This window comes from Panthera uncia, chromosome D1 (assembly GCF_023721935.1).
Source record: "Panthera uncia isolate 11264 chromosome D1, Puncia_PCG_1.0, whole genome shotgun sequence".
NCBI classification, from domain to species: domain Eukaryota; kingdom Metazoa; phylum Chordata; class Mammalia; order Carnivora; family Felidae; genus Panthera; species Panthera uncia.
This window is the reverse complement of record NC_064808.1, coordinates 82,162,823-82,177,692: the sequence shown is the minus strand read 5'-3', so window position 1 is coordinate 82,177,692 and position 14,870 is coordinate 82,162,823. Positions and strand designations below refer to the sequence as shown.

The window sequence follows — 14,870 nt, the reverse complement described above, 5'->3', positions numbered from 1 at the left end:
GTGTTCCCACAACCCACACTTCCTCCTTCTTCCATTTTCCTCTTAACTTAGAGTGTGCTGGTCTTTGAAATACATAGGCTAATGGCCAGAGAAACATGCTACCACCTTCCTCACTTTTCACATCTCAACAAATGCTTCACAAATTGTTGGCAGGGAGAAAAAAAGTGTAAATCAGTCCATGAATACAAATGCTGCTGGGAGATCCTGGAGACGTGAGCCCAGCCCTGTCACTGTTTATTGAAGGCATGGAAGGTGAGCAGGTCGAGAGCATGAGGCTGCATGACTAAGTGACATCAACTGCGAGCATCAGCAACTCTTTTCAGGAGACCAGAAAAAAGAAGGGCGCCTGGCCTGAACTAAAGCTGAACTTTTCACCCCTTCCCTATGGGAAAGAACAGAACTCAACATGCCCGAAGAACATGACAGAAAGTGTCAAGACAAAGGCCAAAATTATACTGAGCTGGGGCTTGAAGTCTGGGAGGAAAACATCAGTTCCTTCTCTTCCTTCTATCTTTACAACTATACCCACATGGTAAGGGGGAGGAGCCAGGAAAGTATCAGGGAAGGATGATGCAGAAAGTTCTGCAGAATAGGTATCACAATGTCCAGTCCAGATTCCTACTCCTTAGCATTAGCAACAATAAATTTTGTTCTCATACTTGCAATGTTTAATTTCTAGAGTGATTTAATGTTGAGATTACTTAGTCTTTTCACCATGCACATGTAAGAGCTCTGCATTTAAGAGATGAGTACAAAGCTATGATCGTGTCCAAGATTCCACGCACCACACATCAATGCTAACACCCAGGGTGTGCCAACTAAAGGTGCAGAGGAGCCACGCAGAGGATCCCCAATGTGCTGAGCTGAGTGTCTTTATTCACCCTCCCCTTTGAATCATCCACACCATAAAATGTACTTTCCAAGACAGGAGTAAAGTGCTTCAGGTAGCTAAAGAAACAGAACGTATGTTACTTTTTTCTCTGACTCCATTCCCCACTCCCCACCCCTACCTACCTACACACACACACACACACACACACACACACACAATCAGCTCATCAAGGGAAGCTGAGGGTGGAGATACTTCTTCAAGAGCCAGAAATTCATTGACTCCACTCTAAATGAAAAGGAAAAAAAATCCCCACTGTCAGCGTCCACTTTTGTCTCTTGGAGAATAACACCTCCTTCAGCAGCTGACATAAGGGAGAAAAAGACAATTAAAATTTGACATCTTTGCTCATTCAATTTACCTTTGCCAAAAACCACAGAAACACAATCAGGGCTTTTTGAGTAAATCGGTAATTTGAGGGAAGGTGGCACAGTTAAAAGTGGTTCAAATTTAGCGTCTAATAATAGCTCAATTAAGACACAGATCCATCTGTTTCTACTTGAGGAGTTTTGCAAAACCCAAAGACTAGTTATTTTCTTTTCCTTTTCTTTTAACTGTATACACTGGCCCTTCTTCCACCACCCTCACAAACACCCACAGAGAACTTGTCATTCCCCTTCAGGGAGCTGACCTCTGCTTCCTGATTTAGCACCCCATTAGCCATTTCTTTGGCACAGAGCAGCCCTGCATCTGAGCACAAATGTGGGGATGTTTGAGTGAAAACTGGACTTGTTTCCTGACTCAGCATGAGTCTCCACAGTGCCTGCAACTTGTGTCTCTGTCTAGCTACCAAGATGGGAAATTGCATTATCTGTTCCTCATACCCTCCAAAAATTGGTGAGAAAATGGTGTAAACAGCCTCGGCAGTCCTCGGAGGAAGGTGCCCCTCCAGGGCTGTTCACTGAGCTTCTGTGATATTACTGCAGGTTGGGAATTGGTGTTAGAAGCCCTCACACTTTCACTCCTTTTGGTTCTTATCAGTCCAATGTGAAAGCAAGAGAGGAAGGAGGAGGGAGAGAGGGAAAATTTGTGAATGTTCTGTGTGAGTGTGTTGGGGGATGGCAACAGAGGGACAGAGTGGGGGATCAGATTCAACCATTAAAGTCAAAGGGAACCTAGCACTATAGTAATGTAAAATTATTTATTGCCCAGCCTCTTTGGTCCAAGGTAAGTATATCCCTGTCTCTCCAATCCTGCAATAGAATAGAAACAGAAAAGATCTTTGGAGTTTCCCAACTAGGTCAAACACTTTGAGACAATCCATGAAGGGCAATTTACTCTCCCTATGACAGCTCCATGGAGCTTCTTGCTGACCTGTTTCTCTTCTTTGTCCACTTGTTTCAACAAATATCCCATTGCTATCAAAACAAAGCCTGTCTTCCCAACTTTCCTATGACCCTGCATCCAAATTCTAGGTGTTTGGGGTGCCTGGGTGGTTCAGTCAGTTAAGCTTTTGACTCTTGATTTTGGCTCAGGTCATGATGTCATGGTTTGTGTCATTGGGTTCTGCGCTGACAGCACTGAGCCTGCTTGGAATTCTCTCTCTCTCCTTCTCTCTCTCTCTGCCTCTCCCCCTCTTGCACTTCTCTCTCTCTCTCTCTCTCTCTCTCCCTCAAAATAAATAAATAAACGTTTAAAAACAAATTCTAAGTTCTTGCCTTGGCGGTTGTATTCACACTCTCCTGGGGTCATGGGATCAGGAGGGGCTCTACCAATAGATTTTAACTGATGGACTTCAAGCTGTCGTTCTCTGGCTTCAAAGGGAAAAAGTAGGACCTAAGAAACTGAGATCTGTAAGTTGAACTCATTCATTGTCTCTTAATCTACACCAATAGCCTCTAATTGTTTACTGTCATCTTTATTTTTAGTGCTGGTGTTCAGGCCATATTCAGACTGCTGACAAGCTCTGATTAATAATGGATGAGCACAAATAAAAACTGGCACTAATAAAAAAAAAAAGCCAAGCAAAACAATGGACAAATTGAGACTATCCAATCAATCACCAGCCCCCATCATTATCTGTGAAGAGTATTTAAGTAAGCACAAGAGAGAAGAGGGATGAAAGATAAAGTCATATAATGTTTATAATGTTTTAAAAATCCAGAACTCTTATGATATTCATTAAAAATCTCAATGGGCAGATATAGAAACAGTAATTAGGTATCCACTTTGGACGTGACTCACACTTTTAGAATAATGCTGTTAGTATCCAGCCTATTCTTCGGCTCAGTGGAGTAAAGGACTGGATTCCAAGTCTCAAGACTTTGTCCTAGATATCTGATTCCTCACTTGACTTCTCTATGCCAGATAAACATAGCTATACAATTAAATGAATTTAAAACTTCTGTAAGAATGCCTTCTAGATTTTCAAAAGGATGGTGATGCTAAAAATCAAAAACATTCTCGATCTTGGGCAGAGGGCCAGGAAGTCCCATCTACAAATATTCAGACCAATCAGATCTGGTGGAACGAAGTCTCAAGTGATTGCAAGGCTAAATCAATTCCAAGGGTATTTGTCTGCCCTCTTGTTTCTAAGAAAAGGAAACGTATGCGTCCTGATTTAGCTTGCAACAAAAGTAATAATTTGTTACACAATAACTTAAAATGAATTAGGAATTTCTTGTCCTTATTAAAAAATACTTAGGAACAAAAACAAAAGAGAAATGCATTACTAAACAATGATAAGCCAATAATTTCACTCTTAGTAGGCAATACCACAATAAACATCATCCTCAACTTGTCAATGTGGAGAAGCTTTCCAAAAAGGATTTTCAAGAGAAGGAAGAGACCAAGTCATTAGCTTTATTGAGAAATGCTACAGAAGAGGAAAGCTTTTTAGTAGGATAAGAGTAGTAGCGGTAAATAATTGAATCAAAGCACAGGGCCAGTTGGCATATCTGCACTTTTCTAACCACACACACCATATTTCATCATGACATAAGATATTGTCACAAAGTACAGGGAGTCATGAGCTGTAATGGAACAATACATCATTCCACAACCCCATGCCATGCACTCAAAACTCCATGGATTTGAAAAGAGTCCCCAATTCTATACCATTACTTACACACACACACACACACACACACACACACACACACAACTTCAACTTTCTACTATGTTAAACAAAACAATGATGAAAGGTAAAGAATATATGCTTTAACACTTACCTGACCATGCAGTATTCGATAAGAAGCATTAAATTCAGTCAGAAAACTGAAGTTAAGCACTGGCTCCATTATTCACCAGCTTGGGATTTCAGGTGTGCCATGGTTAAAGAGCAAATGAAAGAACATTGGCTTTGGAACCCAAATCTAAAGTTAATATCTTATAACAACCAGTCCACCATCGGTCCCTTGTTCAACTTATAATTTAACTCAATTTCTTTACCTGAGAAATGGGTTGAAGGGTTAAAAATAACTACACATTTTACTTCCTCCTGAAGTGGTCATGAGGATTCAATGAAAAAAATGCATGGGAAAGCTCCTAGTAAACCTTGAGGAGCTATACCAACATTTGTTACTATATTTAATGTCTATGGACCTGACTTTTCTCCTTTATCAAATTCGGGTTAAAATGAAATCCCTCTCCTGCTTCCTTACAGGATTTTCTCAGGACTAAGCAAGCTCATGTATATGGATGTGTTTGGGAAACAATAAACCACTTCATAAATGATTGTCATTATATTAGGTTAACCTTGAAATTCCCAATGTCCTCCAACCGAAACAAGCTGGGACCTTCTCAAAGCTAAATGTCCTTCATTCCTCATTCTGGTGGCCTTGTACCAAAGAACTTGCCTGACATATTAACAATCTGGCAAATATTGCCATTCTTGTGTATTCCATCCTTCCTTTTCCAATTTAAATAATTGTTTGCATAGATCTGCATAAGTTATACATCAGTTGTTACTTTACTTAGGCATTTGAGTTGAAAATAATCAAGCTATTATTAACACTCATTCTTATTTTCTTCCTGTATTCTGAAAAATAAAATTTTCTTCTCTTTCAGAGAAAAGCATATAGTTCATAATAAAAAATAAAGAGCAAAAATGAAAACAAAAAAGACCAAAAACAAAAACAATACAAGGTGGTTATGGTTCATTTCCCATTCCAGAAGCTCCCACACTCCAAAACCTGCCTACCTCTGACTATTTGGTTAGTTGAAGCTGTGTAAGCTTTTTTTTTTTTTTTCTTTCCACTTCCAATATAAGAATAGCCTTATTAGTTTTTTGCAGATTATAAACATGTTTTATTTATTATAAAAGCAAATTAAAAATACATTAAAGTATACCCACATTTTACATATTCACCTATATATATATATATATATATATATATATACACAAGAGTCTATAACCTGCCATATTTCCAGTCATATTTCTGCCAAATACAAAGCCTTCATTAGGCTTTTTCATTATTTGTATGTATCATATGCACTTAGCCATTTAATTTAAATTGCTTCTGATTTTTCACTAATACAAAAGTGCTGTGCAGCTAATTTAAAAAACTTTGAACATATGCCCACTATATGATGCAATCACTCTACTCCTAGGTCAATAACCTACAGAAATGAAAGTGTATGTCTACAAAAAGACAGCTGTTCATAGAAACTTTATTTATAATGTCCAAGACTGTAAGCAACCCAATAATCAATCCCTCAATGGGTGAATGGATGGCTCAATTGTGGTACATCCATACAATGGAATGAAAAATAATGGCCACAGTAACGTAAATGAATCTCAAAATAATTAAGTTCATCCATAAAAGCTAGACAAGAACTTGTTCTATAACATTCCATTTATATAAAAGTCTAGAAAATACAATATAACCTAGAGGAATAGAAATTAGATTAGTGATTGCCCAGGAGTGAGGGAGTAGGGAGGCATTACCAAAGGACATGAGACATTTGAGATGAGAGATATGTTCACTATATTAACTGAGGTGATTGTGTACATATATCACAACCTATTGACTTGTTTAAATATGTGCAGTTTGTTGTGTGTTAGTTATATTTCAATAAAGTGATTCAAAATGGTGAGAAGTGTCTCTGTGAACTAGTGGAATTCCTTCCTTAGAATCTTTTTGCCTTGGGCACTGATTAGAAACATAACATCTTAACAGATTGCCCTGCTACCAATCTGACCTTCCTATACACTATTCCTTTTGCTGGATTAATCTTCCTCAAGCTCAGTTCTGATCAAAACTTTTCATCTGCTCCTCATTTTTCACTTAGTGAACTCTCCATATCAACTGCTTATTTTGGCATCCATGAACCAACATTATTTGGCCCCTACCTCCCTTTCTGCACTCTACTTATTTTATGGAGTCCGTGTAGCATGTGCCAACTGAGTAATCAAGTGGGAATGGCACTGAACTAAGTCATTCCTTGTGTGACACTCAATTTCCTCATCTGTAAAATGGGGTAGTAATTATTTGACTAAAATGTTGTAATAAAATTTTTCAAAGCAGAATTTTAAACTGTTAGTTTACACCATATTACTCTGTCTAGACATTCCTCAAACTGTGCTCTCATTCCTCAAACTTCATATATGCCATTCCCTTCTCTGTCTTTACATATCACAATTCTGCCCACCCTTCATGACCATTTCCTCCATAAGTCTACATCTGAATTTTCATGATCTGTGAGATGTGCTTACCTCATGACACTTGTATGCTTATCACATACTTAAGTTTGTATGCTTGCCATATAAGCACATAACTTCCTTCTACGTGTTTTGGTAAGTTGCTCAAAGACAGGACTTCCTGATTCACCTTTGTCTTCACCGTCTCCTGGCAGATGCACATTGCAGACAATGTGCCACAAAAACTTGTTTTCAGGTGAAGGGAAAGAAGAATCCCAGGTACCCTCTCCTCTGGGTATGATTTAGGTGTCATTTCTCAGATTCCAAGAAGAAAATAACCCTGGAACTATTTTTAGAGATGACCTGAGAACAGAACTATAAACTTGATGCCCAAATGGCAGTGTCCAGGGTCTGGTACCATGGCCTGACATGACCACCCTGTGTGGCTTGCCTAACAAGACAGAACTTGGGATCTTCTTGTTATCTCCTGTAAGCTTCACCTAATCCTCAGTTGAGCTGTTGCTGTGGCTTTCACTTCTACTTAAATCATAACACTTTTCTGATAGTCTCTTGCCTCGTTTTCTTCTATGGGGCTATTATCTCTCTTAGGAGAAACACCACATATCTGTGCTCTTACAGCACCCAGCATGGTGCTGGACACACAGTGCTCATTAAATAAGGTGCCTTGGGAATCTCATGACAGAACTATTGGTTTCTCATTGTTCTTCATTCCCAGGCCTTTTATAATGAAATCGTGTGTACATATTTTGGCAATTAAAAAGTTATAAATTGTTTAACCATCAAGAGGGTAGGCAATAAAGACTTTATTCCATAATGATCATTGAGAACATGCACAATATTTATGACAGCAACAAATTCTAAGCAACCAAATGCCCAAGTGATGGAGGATTGGTTAAATAAATTATGATACAGCCATATGCTGCAGTACTATACAGAGATTAAAAATAGTATAGGAATTATTTGTAAAAGGAAAATACTCACATACATAAAAAATTACCAAAAAGTACCAGAAAGATTATAAAACCATTTGTAGTGAATGATACAAATATCTGTATCTATATCTACATATAATTCATAAATATAGAAATACGACTACATGGGTATTTACCAACAGTTGAACAGTGATGCCTGCTTGGAGTTGAGATTATATTATGAGCTGTTTGTAGTCTTCTTGTTTGCCTGCACTTTCTAAATTTTGACCGTTAAATATGATCTATTTGATAGAGTAATTGGGAATAGCCAGGCATGTGAATCAGGGAGTCCAGATAGAAGATATCCAGAGGCAAAGAGAAACTAATGCAGTGAAACTAGTTAATACAAAATCACAATATAGTAACAATCTGTTTTTATTAAAACCTTGAACATTTTGCATTAAAGAAGCATGAAAACTATTTTGATCTAACTTCTCACCCACTACAGGAATCCCCTCCACAACAGCCCTCCAGGTATTTTGTAGGGCAGTAGGAAAGAAGGAGGAAGGGGAGGGGGTAAAAGGAAGAAAAAGAAAGGAGAGAAATGGTGGAAGGGAAGGAGGAGGAGGGAACACATCTGCCTTAGTGTTTCTATGTCCAGTAGTCAATGTTGGTACAAAACTAAAGCAAATCAAGAATGGAGATTTGAGTCATCCCACCAGATAGGAAATCCTACCAGGTGGAGGTGCTGCCTGAGGGCAACGGGCACATGTCATGGGCAATGCATGAGAGAATGAAAGTTTAGGTGAAGCATGAAGTTGCAGGGCACCCATGTAAAGTATATAAAGGTGTATGTGGATTCAGAGTAGTCAAGGGGCCAACTGTGCTGAATATTTTCCTTTGGCTCCAAATTTACCTTCCAGACTTTGCCCTATACCTGGAATAATGAGAAATACACTTTCTGGTCAGCTCATAAGACCTGCCAATTGAGAGTACAAATTGAATCCAAAAGGTGGGGTATGAGAAGGCTACTTTTTTCCTCTTTTCCCGTGTTTCTGTCATGGGTATCCAGAATTGGCAGAAGACCTCCAGTGGCTGCAGTTGGCTTCAACCTCTAGCTTCTGTTTAGAAATCCCAGAACTAATCTCATCATGTTCTCCCACAGGTGTCCCATTTTCAGAAATCTGAGCACTAATTCCAAACGGTCTGTCCTCTGAGCTGCTATGTCCTGAGTTCCACCCCTTCCCCTTCTCCTCCATCTCCATGGAGTGGTAGCTACTTCCTATGGTTATCTTGGGGGCACATATTCATTTCTTTTGGATCTTTTAGTTCCCCAACACTGCTGTAGCTAATTCTCTTTATTGAATTCTCTCTGTTGGAAATACATAGTGTGGTTTCCCATTTCGTCACTGGACACAGATGAACATCATGAGAGAGAAGGAAAAATAACCATGAAGCATGTGTTTCCCCTGTGTCAGGAACTATGTTCAGTGCTGCTAGCACATTACTTCATTTTAATCACAGGCAGTTCATTCGAGACCTTTAGGGTGAATCAGTTCTTTGCTCAATAGCACCAGTTGTTAAAAAGTTTAATACACCACAATGAGCTGAAATCTGCCTCCCTGTAATCCCAGGCATTACTCTTTATTCTAACACCAGAAGCCATCCAGTTGATCCAATTTATCTTTTTATGCTTCAGATGTTTGGAAAAAGCAATGTCTCCCCAAAGTCTTTTCTTTTACAAATTAAATATCTCCAGTCCTTCCAACCATTTTTCTTCAGATAGGATTTTTATCTTTTCCTTCACTTTCCTAGGCCACCTCCCTTGGACCAAAGTTTTGTGTCAACATGTATCTCCAATCCTGCCCAAAAGAGAACAAAACATTTCACATTTTGTATGACCTCTCAGGAGAACAGTAAAACCACTACCTCCTTTACCCAAAACATCACACTTGTATTAGATTTAACATTTGTGGTACGTATTGGCAGTGGGCGGGGTGGTCAGCTTTTCCTCCTATTGGGCCAATAGCCTTGTAAGGGTGCCCTCTCCACATACAATCAAGTCAGACCCCACACCCCTGCAAATTGGAAATTAATTGCAAATATTCACCTTTATCTCTACTGGCTCTCATTCTGTAATTGTTTGATCAATTATTCTCAGCAACTGAAATCTTTTTAAATCTTGACTTCCCTTTGTCAACATTGTTGACTATCCAGATTTTTGCTGTATGCAAATTTGGTAATCATGCCTTTTATTTCGCCATTAAATCTTTGAAAAAGGCAGAACTCAAAACGGGCCTATATCAAAATCCATGCATAATGATTTTCCAGATCAGCCACCCAAAACAGGTTACTGTATGTACTTTGAAGGAACCTGTGTGCCTTCTAATTAGTTCACACACTAATGATTTGGTCTAAAAATTGGCTCCCTTTGCCCTGGGCCATCACCATCTTGTGTGTTGATTCCCCCACTCTGCTGCATTTCTGTACATTCTACCTCGTATATTTCTGTCTCCATTTCCAGCCTTTGGGTTGAACTCAGAGATCTCCCTCTGTGGTCACACCCGTTTCTTTAAAGGTTCCACTTATCTCTCTAGTTATCAGGAGATTTGGTGATTCTGTATTCAGGGTGTCCCAATCTTTTTTAGCTATCATCATGGCTAACATTGCCATCAAATTTTAAATACATATTTGCTTGAAATCTCAAGTACATGGCTATGTAGTATCTCCTTCTTTATAAGGTGAGTTCCCAGGTTCTTACCCTTTTCACCTTAACTCTTGGCCCTCCCTGAACAGGTTATGCTCCATTTCTTTAAAGGTAGACTTAGTTCAACATTTCTCAAACTATGTTCCACTAAATGTCAAATGGTGTTACATAAAAGTTGTGTTCTATAGTTAAATGATTTTGGTAGACCCTGCATATAATAGCCATCTGTTGATGATTCACAGGTTACATTAACATATTAAAGAGTCCAAAATGTCCTGTAGTAAAGAAACCAGTTTCACCTTAATTAACCTAACACCTCCCCTATTTAATTGACCACAGAACTCTTTCTGGAATATGTATTAATAGCTGTGAGACTATGCTTCTCTTAGAGCTTTCAGAACACAGCTAGAAAACAGTTTGGGAAATATTGGATTAAAGGGTAATATTGTCTCTGTATGTAAATTTGTTCAACATTTACTAATTATATGCTTGATTCTGAAATACCAAATTGAGTCTCATATGGCTTAAAACTTGGTGGCTGAAATACAAATGACTGGCCAGAATATAAATACAAGACCAGGCAAAATGCAATGGGATCATGAAAGAGGATGCAGTCAATTCACATGAAGTGTACTAGGGAGGGTTTAAAGGAATAACATTTCATTTAGATCAAAAGAATAAAGAATATTTCAAAGGGCCTCAGAAGTTAGGGGGAGAAAGACCATTTACAGTTTCAATTTTGGAAGGGATAGGGAGACACCTAATTCCTTCAATAATTCATATATATATATGAATATATATGCATATATATAATTTTTCTTTAATTAATCTTCATAAAACATGCCCTTTTGTCTAATTTATGAAAAGTATAGTACTCTGAATATACAATGCCTAACATGGAATCAATGAAGACTGTCACCATCCTTCTGGTAGAAAATTTCAATATTGCCTAAAATTCTCTCTTCTTTTTTTTTTTTTTTTTTAAATTTTTTTTTTCAACGTTTTTTATTTATTTTTGGGACAGAGAGAGACAGAGCATGAACGGGGGAGGGTCAGAGAGAGAGGGAGGCACAGAATCAGAAGCAGGCTCCAGGCTCTGAGCCATCAGCCCAGAGCCCGACGCGGGGCTCGAACTCACGGACCGCGAGATCGCGACCTGGCTGAAGTCGGACGCTTAACCGACTGCGCCACCCAGGCGCCCCTAAAATTCTCTCTTCTTTTTTGATAACTTGGACTGTATTGTCCTAAATTATGCTTGCTGTCAATAGAAATTTTCTTAATTGGTGCCTTAGCTAAACCATATTTCTCTTATCCTGTATCTTTTTAAAGATTGTTTTTAACCCAAAAATGTGACTTTATATTTATTCCTGTTAAATTCAATATGGTTACATTCCATTCACAGGCTGTCAGTTTCATTTGTGATTCTTAGTTTGTCATCCAACATATTTAGTCTCTCCCCCCAGCTTCTTGTCATTCCCAATCTTGTAGGTATGCCTTAGCTTATCGTTATATGTACCCTCATTTGAGTCATCTATGAAGTCATTTCCCAAGACAGGTCTAGGACAGAAACCTGAGGTCCTGCACACTCACATCAACACAACACCACGTATAGGCCAAGGAGGTCCACATGTGGGTTACATCCTCCAGAAAGGCCATTAGCCCCATGGCATGAAGGGAAGAGAGAAAGGTGAGAAGGGCATGAAATGTGATTAAGTATCAGTTAAACCCAGAGTCTGAAGGTTGTGTATTCCTTTAGGGAGCCTGGCAGTGGGAAAGCACTGTTAGGCTCAACACGGAGAGAAATACATCCGCTGATCAGGATGGTGCATTGACTGGGTAAGGAGGGATGGGTTGAGAGACCGTGCTATAGCATAAATGAGAGGGTGGGACTCTGAACTCCACAAGTGGCAGAGACACTGGAAATGTAGAAATTGGCAGAGAAAGTGTCATGGGCAGTTTAAGAAGTGAGGGGGAGGGTTGCCTGGGTGGCTTAGTCAGTTAAGCATCATCAAACTCTTGATTGCAGCTCAGGTCATGATCTCATCGTTCTTAGGATTGAGCTCCAAGTCTCTCTCTCTCTCTCTCTCTCTCTCTCTCTCTCTCTCTCTTCCTCTCTCACTTATGCTTTCTCCCTCTCTTAAAATTAACAAATAAACTTTAAAAAAGAAGTGAGGGGGAAGCCCAAACAGAAACTTCTGTTTCTATATCAGGCAGCAAGTACATGTATGTTAGTAATAGAAGAAGAAGAATTCAGCATGTTGTACAGTGAATTAGGGATTTTACAGAATTTACACACAGAGGTGTTGGCAACAAATCTATGGTGGAGACGTGTTGCTCAGACATATACCTTCTGGAGTCATCTGTGATAACTTACCTCATAAAAAGTCACCTGTGATAACTTACACTCAGCCCTGGAGAAATCATGGAGCATGAAGACAAGAAGAAGAAGAAAGAACATGATAGAAATTCTGTATTCAAGGGAGAACTCAGGAGGAGGAATCAGAGGAAGAGAGACTACAGAACACTTAGGCAAGCACATGGAGGCTCAGAAGTGAGTGGTATTCTACCTGACAAATGAAACAAGATTTCTAAGGAGTGACTGATTAAGGATTTGTTTGTCCAAGTTCATTTCAGTGTTCAGATACAAACACTTTACGTGGACATGTTCATAGTGGGATATTTTATTACTCATCTCTATAAGTTTTCAGAGTCCTCGAAAGAGCCACTTAGCCTGAGAAGTGTCACATCCGCAACCCATAGCTACTTGCACCTCCCAGAGGGAAGCTTGGAGCAGGAGCCCACCTTTCCAGGGTGGCTGCCACTCCTCCTTGGGGCGATGATCCTCTGCGGATGTCTCAAGCCAGGGCAAGTGCCAGACTGTGATGCACCATCTCATCATTAGCCTTTTCTCTGCTTGCCTCCAGCTGCCAACTAATTTGGGGAGGCGAAGGGATGGAAAGGTGGTGTTATTACTTTTGACTTGGCTTACTGTTTTGGCCCTTTACACATAATCTGCCCCCTGACCCGACATTAGCATAATGTTCATTAATCAAGCTCTGGCCTCCAATTAATGCCCAGCTGTGTGGATGTTGTATATTTAATAGCTTCTGAATCACTCAGGCAAAAGGTTAGGCAAATGATTTTGGCAGGAAGGGTGGGGAACATCCTAATTCTGAGAGTGCCCCGAGGCCTCTACCCATGCAGTAAGTATGTTTGATCTTAAGTCTGTGAGTGACTGGGGAAGGAAGCCAGGAGCCCGTGTTGGCCAAGCCTCCTCCAGCCCCTCCCCCACCCCAGATGGACTAGAGACAACACTCTCTTCCATCCTTCTGGCCTGGGGCTACACACCCCCACATCATTGCCCAGGCAGCCAGCCAATGAAGAAAGCCCTGATTTATTGCTCTTGGCAGTGTCTAGGCTGGGCATTTCTATAAACCCAGGACCATGGCTGACTAATAAAACATACACTCAGATTCGCCCCTCAATAAATGTCTTTCAACCTTTAATCCTGTTTGTTGCAGTCTTTAAGGGAGCATTGATTCAGCAGGCAATGAGGGCTTTTCCTCCCATCTATCTCATACCGATCAATGTTCTGTCACCCCACTCCATCCAGCCCGACAAAGAAGAAGCCTCTGAGGGGAGAGGAGGGCATCTCTCCAGATTTATTTCACTGCTTATGAAAGGAGTTTTTAAAACTGCCACCAAAATCCCGTTCCTCCACAGTTTTTTTTTTTTCTGATCCTCAGCTCCTCTAGGTGACCTCCTTGGAATTGGAGCACAGAACCCAGGTCACAGATCATAGCACAGACACCAAGGAGCCCTTAGTACAACTCATCCCAAAGGCAAGTTCTAAGTTTCTTCTCTTTGCCACATTCCCATCTTCTGCACTCCTTTTCCTACCGTAGTTAATAACACCGACATGCACCAGTCACCGAGAGATTAAACCTGAGCCATCTGCATGCCTCCCTCTCTTTCCTGCATGCCCGAACAGTTGCTGCTTCCTGAATGCACCTCACTTTCATCCTGTTTTCTTCTTAGTTCAAATTCTGATACCTCCTACACTGACCACTGCAAGAGTTCATTAACTGATAACCATTTTTTCTGGTTCCACCCTAGCCATCAGCTTTCTGGACTTGCGGTGATAACGCTCTTTCTAAAACACAGATCTGATCATTTCATTCCTGATTAGAAATACTTGAGTAACTTGCCCAAGGTCACACAGCTGGCAGGTATCTGAGTGAAGATGTAAACGCAGTTGGGCCATCAGTAATCCACCACTCTCCCACCCGAGACACTTATCCCTTCTTCATGTAAACTGAGGACAGGGATCAGACTGCATTTGTTTTTGTCACCACCACTCATTTCCCAGCATCAAACACAGCACTCAGAATATTAGAGAATGTTTGGTAAATATTTACTCACTAAACATACCACAAACTCCATCCTGAGATCGTGTGAAGTGTGAATGAAGTGAACAGCAATTGAGGTTCTTAGAAGGTGATTTATAAACCCTAATAGAATCAGAACCAGCTATTCATTGTTGAGCGATAAATGAGCTTACGGGTCCATTCTGTTGGCTGAGACTCTATGTTCCTAAGTCTCACACGAGGACAGCAGTGAGTAGGGAATAAGTCCACCTGTGTTGCACACCCTGGGTAAACACAGTCTACACTCACAGTGAGTGGAGGGAGGGGTGTATGACAGACCAGGGCAAACTAACTACTCTCCCAAGCACAGCAGGGATGTGTGAGTGGTGTCCCA

General features: G+C 40.2%; 1 long non-coding RNA gene across 1 annotated transcript; it reads right to left on the bottom strand.

The window, feature by feature from the left end:
• Nucleotides 1-8,910: 8,910 nt before the first annotated feature.
• On the bottom strand, nt 8,911-14,629 carry LOC125938795 (uncharacterized). Its single transcript, XR_007462816.1, has 3 exons — nt 14,541-14,629; nt 12,912-13,040; nt 8,911-9,264 (listed from the first exon to the last, which is right to left on the bottom strand). It is a non-coding gene; the product is annotated as an uncharacterized LOC125938795 (long non-coding RNA).
• Between the last annotated feature and the right edge of the window lie 241 nt (nt 14,630-14,870).